Source organism: Nicotiana tabacum, chromosome 10 (genome assembly GCF_000715075.1).
Source record: "Nicotiana tabacum cultivar K326 chromosome 10, ASM71507v2, whole genome shotgun sequence".
In the NCBI taxonomy this organism is placed as follows: domain Eukaryota; kingdom Viridiplantae; phylum Streptophyta; class Magnoliopsida; order Solanales; family Solanaceae; genus Nicotiana; species Nicotiana tabacum.
This window is the reverse complement of record NC_134089.1, coordinates 63,568,496-63,588,327: the sequence shown is the minus strand read 5'-3', so window position 1 is coordinate 63,588,327 and position 19,832 is coordinate 63,568,496.

Sequence of the window (19,832 nt, the reverse complement as noted above, 5' to 3'; positions counted from 1 at the left end):
CATCACAGATTATATTTGGTTTATAGTCCGTTTGGTCAAGTTATAATAATTAACCTATTTTGACAAGTATTTTTTTTTTCAAAGTTATCACGACCCCAAAATCCCTCCAAAGAAGTCGTGATGTCACCTAGTCTCTAAACTAGGTAAGCCTAACATTTACTGTAATAATATTGGTATTTACTAACTTTAAATTAAATTACTCTAACAAATTACAATTCCCAAAATCAGTAGTGCAAGTCATAAGCCTTTCTAGGAGTAGTTATACAAAATAAATACATCATTGTTCTGAAACAAGGGAACATATGGAAATAAGTACAATTGAAGGTGACTCTGAGGCATGCGAACGCTGCAACAGGTTTACCTTGAGTCTCCACCGCAACGATCCGTACAACCACTAACGATCAATTACCTGGATCTATACAAAAAAAATATATACAGAAGAGTAGTATGAGCACACCACGGCGGTGCCTAGTAAGTATCAAGACTAACCTCGGTGGAGTAGTGACGAGGTACAGTCAAGACACTCACTAGTCTAATAACCTGTGCAATATAGCATACAAAGATAATAGGAAGCAATTAACAACGATGGCAACATTATTCAACCAGTGACATAAATAGCAGGGCAACAAGAACACCATAAATATTGCTCAACGAATAATGAATACAAGTGTAATCAATTAGTCAAGTCCTTCAAATATAAACCTTTCGTCTATAAATCCTTCAAGTAATAATCTCTAAGATATAATACTTTCCAATAAATATGTTTCAAATATATTTCCTTCTTTCAAACATATTTCGTTCGAGTAAAGGTCACCTTGTGACGCCTCATTTCATAATCATAAATAATATAGGTCTCATCCTATTTTCATATTTTCACGGCATCTCGTGCCCATATTTCTATCACAACCGCACGGGCAACTCACGTGCCATTAAATAAAATCATCATATTTTTTCCGGCACCTGGTGCCCACATGTTTCTGTCTCACATTGCGCAACAACGCTCTCATGTTACTCAGTTCATAGGGTCCATAACCCAATACAATTAAGAATGTTCAAGGAACCTCATTTACTTAATATAAAGTAGAGTACAACTTCCAACTCACTTAGGAAATCAACAAGAAAAGATGAAGTTATTTTTAGAAATCATTACCTTTAACACGAGAAATAAATAAATCAAAACAAAATAGAAATTCCATTTTAAGTAAAAATACGACTTTAGACGTTTTAAGGAGGTTTAATTGAGAAACCAATTGAATTAGAGGTATAACAATTGTTGAAAATTTAAGTATTGAAAGCTTTATATAAATACGGCAAAGTATTGAAAACACTATGGGTCACAACACAAAGGATCACAGTAGTAAAGGGATCTAAACAGTTGATACACTTGAATTGTTAATAACAAAATAACATAGCAAACAGAAAGTGCACGACATCACCCTTCGTGCTTTTACTCTCGTTCTCACCATGCACGACATCACCCTTCGTGCTTTACACTCTTCCTCACCATAAAAATCAATAGAATCGGCACAGAATGGTACATCGTGCAGCACGACATCACCCTTCGTGCTTTACACTCTTCCTCACAATATCATGCACGGTATCACCCTTCGTGCTTTACACTCTTCCTCACCCAAACAATGAAAACAATACATCTCAGCAAGGGAATCAACAACAATCCAACAATCCAATCACAAGGAAATTCACCACCAAGAGTATGATTACATAGCAACAAGAGAATCACGGAGAAACCAAGAAGTGCAATAACCTTAACAAAACAACAAGGCATATAAAGCACGTGATAACTACACCGATAACTACAACAAATTGGACACATAGAATATATACACGGGGTCATAGAGGAATTTCCAATTAAGAGATAACAAAACAATAAGGAGAACAGTTACTTCAATTAAGGCAAATAAGGCCAAGTAACATTTAGAGGAAAGCTAACAACATTGTATGGAGCATATAGAGGTAAATTATGCAATTAGGTAATTCAATCATAACTGAATATTTCTTACATAATGAATGATCACGACCAACTATGCCTTATAAAAAGGACTAAGCGGTCATTGCAAATATAATCCGGTTTACAAGTCCAGAGTCGAACCCACAAGGAATTAACCTATCAATTACTCTCGTTAGACTTCCTAAATTCCACGGAATCACCTTCCCAAAAGTTGTAAATAACAATTGAGGGTATTTCTACTAACTACGAATGAAAGTAAATAAGCAACTGAAAACTAACTATGATTAAGTGTAAACAATTAAGAGAATGTTTTAAGGTTATAATTTCCCCTATTGATGGAATTCCTTCTAGTTATGTTTCACATAGATTCACCAAATAGTCTTTGTCAATCATGATCACTCTTATTACCATAAATCTCTCCTGAGTAATCACGACAATTTATTAGACGCACTCTCCCGAGTTACGCTAGCTAGCTTTATTTATTACAGCTCACTTTAGATTGCACCCAAGGCTTCGTTATCCCTAATCCCGCCTTTAAACCCTCGGTTATTGATCCCTCATATACATTGGGAGTGGTGTTGTTCAATAATTTACCTAAATATGCACTCTCTCCCGAGTTATGCACACTAAATAGGCACAGCTAATTGAGGATTCTGTCAATTAACTACAACAAGCACCAAATAGAGATTTAAACTGGGTAAACTATATTAACATAACAAGAAGTTTATCCTTTAATAGGTTCCATCAAAATCCTAGACTAGGAAATTAGCTACTCATGACAAAACAAGATAAAACTACTAAATTATTCATAATGGGTAATTGTAAGAAAATAAAAGGAGATAGAAAAACTCTAATGTTTGGTTGATCTTCTCACACTTGTTCTTGCCTTCAAAGTAGTCTAAAAACAAGCTTAAACATATCTAGGGCGAGCTTCTAAAGTTTATAAGGGTTTGGGACAAGTTTTCCCCAAGTTACACTTTGGTCCCCAAATTTCTGGCGCGTGAACAGTTCACCGCGGTCGCGGCAAGACCGTGACTCGACCGCGGTGAACGCTGAACATTATGCTTCGAGTCTTGATCTGTCGCGGTTACACCGCGGTTCCACCGCAGTCGCGGTGGAATTCACTTAGTCCATTTTTTCTTCTTTGTGCTCGGGTACTTCTTGATTGGGCGTTTTCTTCACATATCGCCTCCAAAATATTCCGTAGTGCTTCCTCACTTAGATTAATTCCTGCAAAGCAAAAGAACACTATTTAGAGCATTTTGTTATCAATTTGCCTATAAAGCAATGATAAAGCATGGTAATATTAAGGTGCAAATATCATCTATATAACCTAATATCAACACCCCATACTTAAATCATTGTTAGTCCTCGAGCAATCCACCGCATTCTATCAAAATTTCTTCCCTAAGCTTTTCCCTTACGATTCACACCTTGAACAATTTACCAAAATTTGTATCTAGTGATGAACAACCGTTGCCTCAACAGTCGAATCTCTCGTACCATGCAACATTCGCACTTACTCAACTACTCTATACAGGAGTCAAGACTTACCTTTCCTTTGTGAATCACATTCCCTCACATCACACAAGAGAGTAGTTCCACATATAACGATATTTAGAACAATTAGGAACTTAGAGACAAAATTCGCTCACTCTTAAAAAGAACATTCACATGCCACAAAGATGCACCATAGGCTTGCCCGTAGTGTACTACTCTACTAATCGAGCCCACTCAGTCTAAAATCAGTAGGACTTCACTTGGTTGTAATGTAGGCTAAGGGACGGGTGTGATATATTTGGATATAGTGACTAACCTCCCTAAGTACTTTTAATAAAAAACACATTAACATTCCATATCATTCTTATGTCAACCAGACATTTTCCACAATTTATTTATAACATCCCATTCCTTTAGGTGCATTTGCATCAAGCTACCACTTATCAACCATTATATTTATTTAAAAAAAAATTCGTGGTGCTTCTTATTTTATTCTTCAAAACTCTGCACCTTTTCTCTACTTCGATGGTTCCACTCAAAAACCAAACCACCACCCCACACTTTTTCTATTGCATAATTTCAATACCATTCAAGTGCTTATGGGAGGTAAAAGGATTCAAATAGAAGGCTATTGAAACAATTGGGTAAGGTTCACAATGTGGTTGCCAAAAAAATAGGCTTATAGGCTCAACGGAGTTAACTAAGATGTATTACATTTAGGTGAGTTTACGTTATATATATCTGGCTTAACAAAGAAATGCATATATCACTTCTAAGACTGAATGAAACTACTATTTCGCTTTGCAGACACACAGGGCAAGTTCTAGGCATCAAATGTAAAACATAGAATACAGTATAGCTCACACACACATGGCACATGACTCACTCCGGATTGATTTATCAAAACATTCTATTTTGAGTGTTCAAGTCAGCTACACACATACAACTTTAAGGCACTCAGTGAGAGTCAACCATTGAGCTTAGACATTATACTCTAGTGTCGATTGTGTTCAAGTGTATTCACGCCAAGGGATTCTTTTCCTATTTCAGCTCGTAGCCCATCAATGCTAACTAAAATGAAAAAAATAAAATAAACAAAAACTACCTACACCCGGTTCAAGCTAAACCCTTGGAAAAGAACCGTGGCCCAAAGAAAAACCAAGGGGGAGTTACTACACCACCTAAAAACAAATCTTTTTTTTTCTAGACTTACTACCCTCAAGAACTGTTCCAAATATCCATCATTAGGAAAAGTCTCCATATTCCCCTTTTGTTCTTTTCTCTTCTTTTTTTATCAACTTAGTCCCTTAAGAACCCTGTCGAAAGAGATCCATCGTCGGGACAAGTCAGTTACCTACTGAGACTATTACTCAGAACACCAAAAACAATTAAAGCAAAACACAAAAAGAATTAAAACAGCCAAATTGTTACAAATATATACATACATTGAAGTATCTCCCACCCCACACTTAAAATGTAGACATGTCCTCATGGTATAAAAAATTAAAGAACAATGAGGTAAATGAGCTTCCCTGAAAGATCACTCCTGATCGGAGACGGTGTCTGGGTTCACATTGCAAGCACGACCCAGAGCTCTCAGCCAGCCTAAGAATTTCTTCTTCGACTTCACCTGCCGGTCAGCCACATCGTCTACGCAGGCACCCAAATCAGTGACTGAGGTATGCAACCCAGCCATCTCCTACTCCAAAGCTATCATGCGGGTACTCCGGCGGGGCTGTGAAGGGCCCGCCACATCAACTCTTGTAGGTGGTGGGATCTTAGCTGCCTCAACATCATCATCATCCGATTCATCAACATTCACCACCGGCTCTATCCTAATTCTAATTTTTCTTGCTAGGAACGGGGCTTTCAGTGGCAATTTCCCATCAACTCTAGGGTCTTCAGGGACTCCAGCAAGACGACGCAACTTGGTGATTAGAGAAGGAAAGTAGAAGCCTTTGAGCAACTCAGGTGATCTAATGAGCATCTCGTCATGGAGGTGCCGGGCCACATCAAAATCCCTGTGGGCCATGAAATAGTAGATCGCTGCCGCCCGTGGTAGATTGACATCGGTCGTATTGTTGGAGGGCAACAACCGACTGTTGATAATGGTGAGCCAACACTTAGCCTCCCAATTGAGAGACTGGGAGTTAAGTGTGATCCGATGCTTTATCCATATGTATTCTCTGTTTGGCACACAGATAGTCTTAAGAAGAGTTCCCCACAAGGCACTTGTTTGGCTAAAAGTACGATAATTATCAGAATCCCCCCTGAACACTGGCTGCCGGTACACCTTGCAGATGGCCTCAATGGACGCATTTACATGTGTATTGCGAACAGTAACAACTCCATTCTCATGTTCCGGGCAGTTAACATAGAACTCCCTTACCATCTGAACATTGGCTTCCTCCGGTACCTCGAAGAAGATGTCCAGCTGACACCTCCTCAACTCATTGAAGATATTCGGGCATTCTACCTCTAAGACTTGTCGGTCAATATGCACCTCATGTAGCAATTTCTTAGTTGTTTTTGCATTGTACCTATCCTCCGCCTGTTTGGAGACAAACCTCGTGTTGTCAAACTGTGGCGCGCTGGCTTGCCCCTAGCTCTGGAGGAGCTTTCTGGTCCACTATCGGAGGACCCAGTGTTGCGTCTCTTCCTAGATGGATTCATTGTACCTGTCAAACAGAGAAACGCCTATCAGTGAGTGCGTGAAATGTGTGACTATGGGTGGTTACTCAGACTTCACCACAACCATGTCACATTAGCCCTTATAACTCCATTGGGGCTATTTCCCAAACACCTTGTGGGCAGGACAATTTCATCATACACATAGCCCATATGGATACATTAAAGCTTCCCCCAAATCAACGATTCTACTACACTATCACACCCCACACTTAAACTGGGCAATCACCCACAAACCTCCACCTTTCCACCACATTATACACACATCCCCTTCACTAATAAATGTGTGAGAGTCTTTCTCTGAGGCAATCTCTACTGCCCCTGAAGGGAATACTTCGACTACTCTAAATGGACCAGACCATCATGACTTAAGCTTTCCCGGGAATAACCTTAATCTTGAGTTATAGAGCAATACCATGTCCCCAGGTTTGAAATGTCGCTCAACAATATTCTGGTCGTGCAACCTCTTCATTCTTTCCTTGTACAACCTTGTGCTCTCAAAAGCAAGATGTCAGAACTCGTCAAGCTTATGTAATTCAGTGATTCTAGTTGTGCCCGCAGCTTCAATGTCTAGGTTCAACTGTTTTAGTGCCCACCAAGCTTTATGTTCAAGTTCCACTGGCAAGTGGCAGGCCTTCCCGAATACCAACTTATATGGTGACATACCAATTGGTGTTTTAAAAGTAGTTCTATAATCCCAGAGTGCATCATCTAGCTTTTTTATCCAATCAGTTCTTGTGGGGTTTACAGTCTTGGTCAATACACTCTTTATCTCTCTATTAGACACTTCCATCTGTCCACTGGTCTGCGGGTGATAAGGGGTTGCCACCTTGTGGTGTACATCATACTTTATTAGCAACTTCTCGAAGGCTCTTTTACAGAAGTGGGTGCCTCCGTCACTGATAATCGCTCTCGGGGTCCCAAAACGGGTGAATATGTTCTTCTTCAAAAATCCCACCACCACTCTTGCATCATTAGTGGGCAACGCTGCAGCTTCTACCCATTTGGACACGTAATCCACAACAACAAGTATGTACTTATTGCCAAAAGATCTGACGAAGGCTCCCATGAAGTCAATCCCCCAAACATCAAACACTTCCACTTCTTGAATCGGGTTCATGGGCATCTCATGGCGACGGGAAATGTTCCCGGTTTGCTGACATTCGTTGCAGCCCTTCACCCATTGGTGCGCATCTTTAAACATTGTTGGCCAAAAGAAACCGGCCTCTAGCACTTTCAGAGCTGTCCTGACTCCTCCAAAATGCCCTCCATACGCTGATGCATGACATGCCTGCAAAACAGAAGATTGTTTTATCTCGAGGATGCACCTCCGGATCATATTATCAACACATATTCGAAATAGGTAAGGTTCATCCCAATAATACATGCGGCAATCACGATAAAACGTTTTCTTTTGTACAGAGGAAAGGTCATAGGGAACTATACCGCTGGCCAGGTAATTTGCAAAGTCTGCATACCATGGCACTTCCTCAATACTAGTAGCGAGCAGCTTCTCGTCTGGAAAGGTTTCCAGAATATCCTCAACCTCAACTGATTTTTCAGCTTCTTCAAGTCGTGACAAATGGTCAGTGACTTGGTTTTCTATGCCCTTATGGTCACGAATTTCGAGGTCAAATTCTTGCAATAGCAACACCCAACGAATCAGGAATGACTTAGACTCCTTCTTCTCAATCAAGTACCTGAGAGCTGCATGATCAGTGTATACAATTACCTTAGAGACAATCAGGTATGATCTGAATTTGTCGAAAGCAAACACCACAACCAACATCTCCTTCTCAGTCAGTTCAACTGGAATCCACTCAGCGTTCGACTGACATAGTAGATTGGATGCATTATCTTGTATTTCCGCTGTCCCACCACTGCTCCCATTGCGAGTCACTGGCATCACACATGAGTTCGAATGGTTGCTTCTAGTCGGGGGCAACAATAATGGGTGCTGTGACTAGCCTCTTTTTCAACTCCTCGAATGCTACCCTGCAATCATCAGAAAACAAGAAAGGGTGATCTTTTCCTAACAACTTACAAAGAGGGTTGGCAATTTTTGAGAAGTCTCTTATGAATCTCTGGTAGAAACCGGCATGCCCGAGGAAGCTCTGGATTGCCTTGACTGAAGTTGGAGGTGGCAGCTTTGCTATCATGTCAACTTTAGCGCGATCCACCTCAATTCCTTTACTTGACATCCGGTGCCCCAAGACTATGCCCTCTTGTACCATGAAATAACACTTCTCCTAATTAAGAACCAGGTTAGTCTCAATACATCGTTTCAGCACATGAGTCAGATTTATAAGGCACTCATCAAATGAGTTCCCCACCACTGAGAAATCATCCATGAATACCTCCATTATGTCCTCTACCATGTTAGTGAATATGGTCATCATGCACCTTTGGAATGTGGCGTGTGCATTGCATAGGTCAAAGGGCATCCTCCGAAAGGCATAAATGTCATATGGGCAAGTTAAAGAGGTCTTCTCTCTATCCTCTAGTGCAATGGAGATTTGATTGTACCCTGAGTACCCATCTAGAAAACAGAAGTGTGACCTCCCTACTAATCTGTCTAACATCTGATCAATGAAAGGAATTGGGGAGTGGTCTTTCTGGGTGGCCAGATTTAACTTTCTGTAGTCCATGCAAATTCTCCAGCCCGTGACGGTTCTTGTTGAAATCAGTTTATTGTTATCATTTTTGATCACCGTCATGCCACCCTTCTTAGGCACACATTGCACTGGGCTAACCTAGATGATGTCAGAGATTGGGAAAACGATTCCCGGATCTAACCACTCTATCACTTCTTTCTTCACCACTTCCTTCATGTTTGGGTTCAGCCTTCTTTGGTGTTCCTTGGAAGGTTTGTGTCCCTCTTCTAGCAGAATTTTATGCATACAGTAGGCGAGGCTGATCCCCTTAATATCTGCCATGGTCCACCCAATGACAGTCTTACATTTCTTGAATACCTGCAAGAGTTGTTGAGCCTGCACATCTAACAAACTAGATGAGATAATTACAGGTAATGTGGAGTCAAGTCCAAGGAACTCATACCTGAGATGGGCGGGTAGTGGCTTCAATTCCAGCTTTGGTGGTTCTTCGATGGATGGCTTGACTGGAGGAGTTTCTCTATTTTCAAAGTGCAATGGCTCAAATTTAAGAGTTCTATCCCAGAATCCTCTGCCCTCTAATGCCAACACCCATTCTGCCAGTTCTTCTCCATTCACCTCATCTAAATTCATCAGACATGCAGCAAGAGGGTCCTCAATAGTCAGCATCTCATCATTAGTTTCTACAATTACATCCACGGCATTAATAAGAAAGCAATTGGCGAATTCACTTGGTCACCTCATAGATTTCTGCACATTGAATGTTATCTCTTTATCGTTCAATCTCATCTTGAGCTCCCCAGTCTCACAATCAAAGAGCTCTCCCAGTGTCCAAGAACGACCTTCCCAAAATTATGGGAATTTCTTCATCCACCTTGCAGTCTAAGATCACAAAATCTGCAGGGAACACAAATTTTTCCACCTGAATCAACACATCATCCAGGATACCAAAGGGTCTTTTTACAGTCCTATCAGCCAGCTACAACAACATAGAGGTGGGTCTAGCTCTTCCAATTCCCAGCCTCTTATAAATCGCTAGGGGCATAAGATTTATGTTGGCCCCTATATCACAAAGTGCCTTAGAAAAAGCAAAATTACCAATAGTGCAGGGAATTGTAAAGCTCCCAGGGTCAAATAGCTTCTCTGCAATTGGTCTAGTCACCATTGCACCACAGGTCTGAGTAAGAGTCACCATGACCAAGTCTTGGAAATCGAATTTTTGGGACATTAAGTCCATCATCATTTTTGCATACCCAGGCATCTCTTTCAAAGCATCTATCAATGGAATATTTACCTGGATTTGTTTCAACATCTCCAAGAATTTCTTGTATTGCTCCTCTTTTGGTACTTAGCTAGCCTCTGAGGGAATAGTGCGGGAGGTCTCTTCTTCCCAATGATTTGGGACTACTCTTTATCAGCTACCACTTCAACTACTTGTTCCTGGGCTGTCTCAGCTTCTTTCTCAGTCTCAATCTGAATGTTATGTTCTTCCTGGGCAGGCTGGACTGTCACCTCTGTCAGTTTCGTTGACTCATCTAGCTCAATGGGCACGAGTATGAGTGTCTTAGCTTGTTTGATTTCTCGAGCCCTCTCTTGCTCCACATCTAAATCTCTGTCATTCCGTAGACTCACTGTCATCAGCTGCTTCGGGCCTTGATCTTTTGGGTTTATTTGAGTGTCTGCAGGTAATGTCTCATGAGGACGATTGTGTAGAGACATCGAAATTTGGCCCATCTACACTTGAATATTCTTGATAGTTGAATCATGTGCATCTACTCTTTCACTAATTTGTGCATTAGACCCAATAACCTGCTGCATCATTACCTCAAGTCTAGCAAACCCATCTTCCTATCGTCCACCATGCTGCTGCTGAGGAGGGTGATACCCCTGTTGCTGATTTTGATTATTATATCCTTGTAGCCTTGGGTAAGGTGTCATATTGTTAGGAGGTCTCATACCTCCCATGTTCCCACTGTTGAATTGTGGCTGGACTAGCCTATACAACTAATTTTGCTGGCCCCAATTCTAACCACCCTGTCTCTGGCCTCCATAATTAGACACATAGTTCATGTCTTCAGGGTAGTGATGATGATCATGTTTTGCATTCCACTGGTTACCAATTGGCTGACTAATGCAAGATGTGCACAAGCCCCCATTGGTAGTATCTACGATGTGTACCTGCTGCTTCTGCCCTGACTCTTTCACCTTTTTGGTGAGGATACTCATTTGTGTCAGTAAGGTGGCCATATTTTCAGCCATAGAGTTGGATAGATCTAAGGGCACTGAGTGAACCATTGAAGTGATAGGTGCATTCCTGGTTGTCCATCCTGAATTCTGTGTCATCTTGTCAAGCAGACTCTGGCCTTCTCTCCATGTTTTGCTCAAAAATGCTCCACCAGCTGAAGCATCAACAATGTTCTTCACGCTATCTGACAATCCCATGTAAAACTGCTGTCCCAACATTAAATCTGGAATACATGGTGTGGACATATAACCAACATCCCTTTGAATCGTTCCCATGTTTCATGCAGTGTCTCAATTGGTCTTTGTTTGAAACTCAAACTTTCATCAATTTGTTGAGCAGTCTTGTTGGGTGGGTGGAACTTGTTCACGAACTGCTTGACTAACTCCTCCCAAGTTGTTATAGAATTAATGGGGAGTGAGTTTAGCCAGGTCTGGGCAACTTCTATCATTGAGAATGGAAACAATAACAGCTTGATTGCTTCCGGAGTTACGTTGGGCTGCCTTTGGGTTTTGCAGATTGACAGGAAATTCTTCAAGTGCAGTTGAGGATCTTCGACTTGTATCCTCGAAAATAGTCACTTGTTCTGCAACAAGCGCATCATGTTGTTCGTGATTTGGAATGATTCATCCTGTATCTGCGGGACTAAAATCGTTGTGGCCAGATTTTCAGCTATGGGTTGTGCCCAGTCATAGAGAGCAGCCTCTAGCATAAGAGGTGCCACTGGCGCTATTGGTACAACTGGGTCTTCTTCATGATCTCCCATGTATGTTTCGAATTGTTTAGTTGTTTGTTTTTCCGGATGGCACGATTCAAGGCCTTGAAAACTTTCTCGGGATCTGATAATGCTTCAAATACTTCACCAGTTCTCGATGAGTTTCTAGGTATGCACCCGTACAACCAAGTCAACAAACGTTAAAATTACAATGTAAAGATTGTAATAGAGAAAACTAACAACACTAAGAATTTTGGTATCTCTTTCAATTGTAATTGATAACACCATTAATTCCCCGGCAACGACGTCAAAATTTGATCACGTCCAACTATGCCTTATAAAAAGGACTAAGCAGTCGTTGCAAATATAATCCGGTTTACAAGTCCGGAGTCGAACCCACAAGGAATTACCCTATCAATTACTCTCGTTAGACTTACTAAATTCCACAGAATCAACTTCCCAAATGTTATAAATAACAATTGAGAGTATTTCTACTAACTACGAATAAAAGTAAATAAGCAAATGAAAACTAACTATGATTAAGTGTAAACAATTAAGAGAAGATTCTAAGGTTATGATTTCCCTTATTGATGGAATTCCTTCCAGTTATGTTTCACATAGATTCACCAAATAGTCTCTGTCAATCATGAGCACTCTTATTACCGTAAATCTCTCTTGAGTAATCATGATAATTTACTTGACACACTCTCCCGAGTTACGCTAGCTAGCTTTATTTATTACAGCTCACTTTAGATTGCACCCAAGACTTCGTTATCCCTAATCCCGCCTTTAAACCCTCGGTTATTGATCCCTCATATACTTTGCGAGTGGTGTTGTCCAACAATTTACCTAAATATGCACTCTCTCCCGAGTTATGCACACTAAATAGGCACAACTAATTGAGGATCCTGTCAATTAACTACAACATGCATGAAGTTGAACAAATAGAGATTTAAATTGGGTAAACTATATTAACATAACAAGAAGTTCATCATTCAATAGATTTCATCAAAACACTAGACTAGGAAATTAGCTACTCATGACAAAACAAGATAAAACTACTAAATTATTCATAATGGGTAATTGCAAGAAAATAAAAGGAGATAGAAAAACACTAATGTTTGGTTGATCTTCTCACACTTGTTCTTGCCTTCAAAGTAGTCTAAAAACAAGATTAAACATATCTAGGGTGAGCTTCTAAAGTTTATAAGGGTTTGGGACAAGTTTTCCCCGAGTTACACTTTGGTCCCCAAGTTTTTGGCACGTGAACAGTTCACCGCGGTCGCGGTTCGACCGCGGCTCGACCGCGGTGAACACTGAACATTCTGCCTCGAGTCTTGATCTGCCGCGGTTACACCGCGGTCGCGGTGGAATCCACTTAGTCCATTTTTGCTTCTTTGTGCTCGGGTACTTCTTGATTGGGCATTTTCTTTACATTATCGACTCCAAAATACTCCGTAGTGCTTCCTCACTTAGATTAATTCCTGCAAAGCAAAAGAACACTATTTAGAGCATTTTGTTATCAGTTTGACTATAAAACAACGATAAAGCATTGTAATATTAAGCTGTAAATATCATCTAAATAGCATAATATCAACACCCCACACTTAAATCATTGTTAGTCCTCGAGCAATCCCCCGCATTCTATCAAAATTTCTTCCCTAAGCTTTTCCCTTACGATTCACACCTTGAACAATTTACCAAAATTTGTACCTAGTGGTTAAAAACCTTTGCCTCAACAGTCGAAACCCTCGTACCATGCAACATTCGCACTTACTCAAACTACTCTATACAAGAGTCAAGACTTACCTTTGCTTTGTGAATCACATGCCTTCACATCACACAAGAGAGTAGTTCCACATATAATGATATTTAGAACAATTAGGAACTTAGATAGACAAAATTCGCTCACTCTCAAAAAGAACATTCACGTGCCACAAAGATACACCATTGGCTTGCTCGTAGTGTACTACTCTACTAATCGAGCCCACTCAGTCTAAGATCAGTAGGACTTTACTTGGTTGTAATGTAGGCTAAGGGACGGGTAGAATATATTTGGATATAGTGACTAACCTCCCTAAGCACTTTTAATAAAAAACACATTAACATTCCATATCATTCTTATGTCAACGAGACATTTCCCACAATTTATTTATAACATTCCATTCTTTTAGGTGCATTTTCATCAAGCTACCACTTATCAACCATTATATTTATTTTAAAAAAAAATTCGTGGTGCTTCTTCTTTTATTCTTCAAAACTCTGCACTTTTTCTCTACTTCGATGGTTCCACTCAAAAACCAAACCACCACCCCACACTTTTGCTTTTGCACAATTTCAAGACCATTCAAGTTCTTATGGGAGGTAAAAGGGTTCAAACAGAAGGCTATTCAAATAATTGGGTAAGGTTCGCAATGTGGTTGCCAAAGAAACATGCTTATAGGCTCAACGGAGTTAACTAAGATGTATTACATTTAGGTGGGTTTACGTTATATATATCTGGCTTAACAAAGAAATGCCTATATCACTTCTAAGACTGAATGAAACTACTATTTCGCTTTGCAGACACACAAGGCAAGTTCTAGGCATCAAATGTAAAGCATAGAATACAGTATAACTCACACACACATGACACATGACTCACTCCGGGTTGATCTATCAAGACATTCTCTTTTGAGTATTCAAGTCAGCTACAAACATACAACTTTAAGGCACTTAGTGAGAGTCAACCATTGAGCTTAGGCGTTATACTCTAGTGTCGATTGTGTTCAAGTGTATTCACGCCAAGGGATTCTCTTCCTATTTCAGCTCGTAGCCCATCAATGCTAACTAAAACGAAAAAAAATAAAATAAACAAAAACTACCTATACCCGGTTCAAGCTAAACCCTTGGAAAAGAACCGTGTCCCAAAAAAAAACCAAGGGGGAGTTACTACACTACCTAAAAACAAATCTTTTTGGTTTTTTTTCTAGACTTACTTCCCTCAAGAACTGTTTCAAATATCCGTCATAAAAAAGAATATCCATATTCCCTTTTTGTTCTTTTTTTTTCTCAACTTAGTCCCTCAAGAACCCCGTCAAAAGAGATCCGTCGTCGGGACAAGTCACTTACCTACTGAGACTATTACTCAAAACAACAAAAACAATTAAACAAAACACAAAAAGAATTAAAACAACCAAATTGTTACAAATATATACATACATTGAAGTATCCCCCACCCCACACTTAAAATGTAGACATGTCCTCATGGCATAAAAAATTAAAGAACAATGAGGTAAAGGAGCTTCCCTGAAAAATCACTCCTGATCGGAGACGGTGTCTGGGTTCACATTGCAAGCACGGCCCAGAGCTCTCAGCCAGCCTAAGAATTTCTTCTCCGACTTCACCTGCCGGTCAGCCGCACCGTCTATGCGGGCACCCAAATCAGTGACTGAGGTATGCAACCCAGCCATCTCCTACTCCAAAGCTGTCATGCAGGTACTCCGGAGGGGCTGTGAAGGGCCTGCCTCATCAACTCTTGTAGGTGGTGGGATCTCAGCTGCCTCAGCATCATCATCATCTGATTCATCAACATTCACCACCGACTCTATCCCAATTCTGATTTTTCTTGCCAGGAACGGGGCTTTCAGTGGCAATTTCCCATCAACTCTAGGGTCTTCAGGGACTCTAGCAAGACAGCATGGCCTGGTGACTAGAGAAGGGAAGTAGAAGCCTTTGAGCAACTCAGGTGATCTAATGAGCATCTCGTCATGGAGGAGCTAGGCCACATAAAAATCCCTGTGGGCCATGAAACAGTAGATCGCTTCCGCCCGTGGTAGATTGACATCGGTCATATTTTCTGGAGGGCAACAACCGACTGTTGATAATGGTGAGCCAACACTTAGCCTCCCAATTGAGAGACTGGGAGTTAAGTGTGATCCGTACTTTATACATATGCATTCTCTGTCTGGCACACATATAGTCTCAAGAAGAGTTCCCCACAAGGCACTTGTTCGGCTAAAAGTACGATAATCATCAAAGTCCTCCCTGAACACTGGCAGCCAGTACACCCTGCGGATGGCCTCAATGGATGCATTTACATGTGTATTACAGATAGTAACAACTCTATTCTCATGTTCCGGGCAGTTAGCCTAGAACTCCCGTACCATCTGAACATTGGCTTCCTCCGGTACCTCGAAGAAGATGTCCAACTGACACCTCCTCAACTCATTGAGGATATTCGGGCATTCCACCTCTAAGGTTTGTTGGTTAATATGCACCTCATGTAGCAATTTCTTAGCTGCTTTTGCATTGTTCCTGTCCTCCGCCTGTTTGGAGACAAACCTCGTGTTGTCAAACTGTGGCGCACTGGCTTGCCCCCTAGCTTTGGAGGAGCTTTCTGGTCCACTAACGGAGGACCCAGTGTTGCGTCTCTTCCTAGATGGATTCACTGTACCTGTCAAACAGAGAAATGCCTATCAGTGAGTGTGTGAAATGTGTGACTATGTGTGGTTACTCAGACTTCACCACAACCATGTCACATTAGCTCTTATAACTCCATTGGGGCTATTTCCCAAACACCTTGTGGGCAGGACAATTTCATCATACACATAGCCCATATGGATACATCAAAGCTTCCCCCAAATCAACGATTCTACTACACTATCACACCCCACACTTAAACTGTGCAATCACCCACAAACCTCCACCTTTCCACCACATTATACACACAACCCCTTCACCAATAAATCTAAAACGAATTTCAAAAGAAAACAAGAAGAAAGCTAACAAAAATCTACCAAAATATTACTACACAATTACAAACATTAAACTACATAACAACTAAAATAAAACACAAAAGATGAGGGAAGGGAGAAGAGACATACCTTGATGGAGGAGAGAATTAGAGGAGTGAGGATGGGGGAGGTATGGGGAGTGAAGAAGAAGAAGAAGAAAGAAGGGATTTGGGGGGTTAGGGTTTAGAGAGAGAGGAAAATTAGAAAATAAAGAAGGGGGGGATGTTTTATGTTTTATTAAGAGGGTTTTTTAATAAAATATATAAAATAGAGAAGGAAGAAAAGAAAGAAAAAGAAAAAAAATTTAAAAAAACATACCTGGTGTTGACCGCGGTCTTACTGCGACCGCGGTGGGTGAAATAATTCGAGGCAGAATGTTGTCGCGGTAGGTTGGACGACATGAGGCAGAATGTTTACGTCTTACCGTGGTTCTACCGCGGTCCCACTGCGGTCGCGGTGGGTTGGACAATGCGAGACAGAATGTTTGCTTCTCACCGCGGTTTTGCCGCGGTACTACCGCGGTCGCGGTGCTGCCCATTTTTTTTTGAAAGTTACATACAAAAATATTAACAACAACATTCTTGGGTTGCCTTCCATGAAGCACTTGATTTAACATAGCGACACGACACATACAAACACTTTTAAGGCTTGCTCGACCTCTTAGGTTCAGTCAGGTGGATCTGTGACACTTCCTTTGGCTCTTTCTTGCCTATGTATAGCTTCAATATCTGCCCATTGACTCTAAATGTGTGAGAGTCTTTCTCTGAGGCAATATCTATAACCCCTAAAGGGAATACTTCGACTACTCTAAATGAACCAGACATCGTGACTTAAGCTTTCCCGGGAATAACCTTAATCTTGAGTTATAGAGCAATACTATGTCCCCGGGTTTGAAATGTCGCTCAACAATATTCTGGTCGTGCAAGCTCTTCATTCTTTCCTTGTACAACCTTGTGCTATCAAAAGCAAGATGTCGGAACTCGTCAAGCTCATGCAATTCAGTGATTCTAGTTGTGCCTGCAGCTTCAATGTCTAGGTTTAGTTGTTTCAGTGACCACCAAGCTTTATGTTCAAGTTCTACTGGAAAGTGGCAGGCCTTCCCGAACACCAACTTATATGGTGACATACCAATTAGTGTTTTAAAAGCAGTTCTATAAGCCCAGAGTGCATCATCTAGCTTGATGTTCTAAACGTCAATACCACACAAGGGGGGGAGGGGGGGGGTAATTTGTGTGGTACCCAATTTTTCGATCTAGAAGAATCTGGTTCTTCTAGGTGTTCTAACCGCTACTGTTGCGGAATTAAAAGTACAGAAAATAAAGAACACAGAGATTTTTACGTGGAAAATACCTGTCTCAAAAGGTGAAAAAACCATGACCTACTACTCAGTAGGATTTTTCCAAACATCCACTAAAATCACTGAGCCAAAACAGCATTTACAAAACTCTTTGTAAACCTAAGGATTAACTCTAATCCCTGTGTAGCACACAACCTCAACTGTTGCGACACCTTCAAGTTAGCCTATAACTTGAACACTCAAAGTACCTATTACAAATGCTTCTATGAAAGCTGAAAAGGTACAACTTTAAACCACCTACTACAATTGAACTAGAATAAGAATAAACACAACGGAACTAGTTCTTCTATCTCGTTCAAGTAGCTTCAGGTGTGCACACTTAAATCTCACATAAATTGCTCGCAAAATTCGTTGCTATTTTGCTCCCTATTCACGTTTAACTTCTGCGTATGTGCAACACCTGTAAAAGAGAACAATCACTGTTATTTAATGAGTTAGTAATCAGAGTTTGATTGAGACTCAATTGCTGATCTTCCATCGAAGTTGAGTCCTTGTTCAATACAAACTCCAACCCTATCATTTATCCGGATTGTGTGATTGTGTCCTCTTCCTATAAGGAGACTTTCTCTCCTCATCCAATATGCAACCTTTTCGATTAGTTCAGGAAATATTGCTGCTTGATTACCGAGACTTATCTCTTTCACGTGTATCTCACAAGACTAGGTTGATAAATACTATGCCTCACATAATAAACCTGGTCCATGACTAAGTTCATTTGTCATTCTTCAAAACTTCACCTGAACTTGGGCCAACAAATTTCCCCCTTTTGATGATGACAAATTCTATGCTTTTACTAATCAAAGAACCTGTAGGAACTCAGCTTGACCAATAACACATTAACTTAGAATTTTAACTTATCATTAAGGACCAGATTTAATTAGGTTATAAATATCACATTACTCAGAATAAAGAGTAAAGCACAATATCTCTTCCCCCTTTTGGCATTATAGAAAAGTTGCATGCATTGTGAATCCCAGAATTTAGTAATTACTCATAGCCACTTGGGCAACTGCAAGTGAAAACATGGATGAAATCATCAATAATCAACAAACATATTCAAACTATTAAGAGCAAAATCTTCATAGAACAAGAGAAACAGCAGTTGTCATTGATAAGATATGTTTCCACCAACAAACCACAAAAAGAAAGAAAAACTTCCAAAGCATGAGCAAAAAAACGAAAAAGTCCCTAATTTGGGTCATTGGGGGTACTAGATTGGTTCAGAAGACAACAACTGGACATCCTAAGGCTTGGAGGAACTAGAGGGCTGGGTTTGGAGAAGGTTGAGCATATTCTGAAGCATCCCATCACTCTTCTCCTTTTCTTTTGCTAGCTCAGGTCTAATGCCATCTCTTTTAGTTTCCAGTTCAGCTACACGAGCCTGGAGCCAAGCAATTTCAGCATCCTTAGATCCACACTCTTGAACCAAAGCCCTAACCTTGCTGTTCATAGGTGTCTTCAGGGATGAACCAGGTTCAACTGGGGTGGCATTGACTGGATAGTCACAAGCTAGAAGAGTCTTGACGCCAAAGTATTCCTTGCTTGATGCCATCTCCCATTTCTTCAAAGGCACATTCATACCCCTCACTAGGTATGTCTAGAATCTTACCCAATTTGAGTGCATCAAACTGCACCCTTACTCCTTTCACTATACTGGTGACTACCCCATTCTTCACTGTGGCATTGGCCATAAACTCAATCAATTCTTTCCTAGCCAGCCTCCCATCCATTTCAAGGACCATGTCCTTCCAATCTTGTGCAGCTAGGGCATCCACCAGTCTTCTCATTTCTGGCTCATCCAGGTCTCTCAACAGTCTTCCTTTCAAATAATTTCTTCTGCCAAAGATGGCAAACCTATCTTGTACCTTTTCAAATTCCTCTTCTTCTTCTTCTCCACTCCATTCTTTTTCTTCCTCAGTAATTTTTACCTGCTTACCTTTCACTGCAGATCTGGTTCTTTTGGCTAAAGAGGGT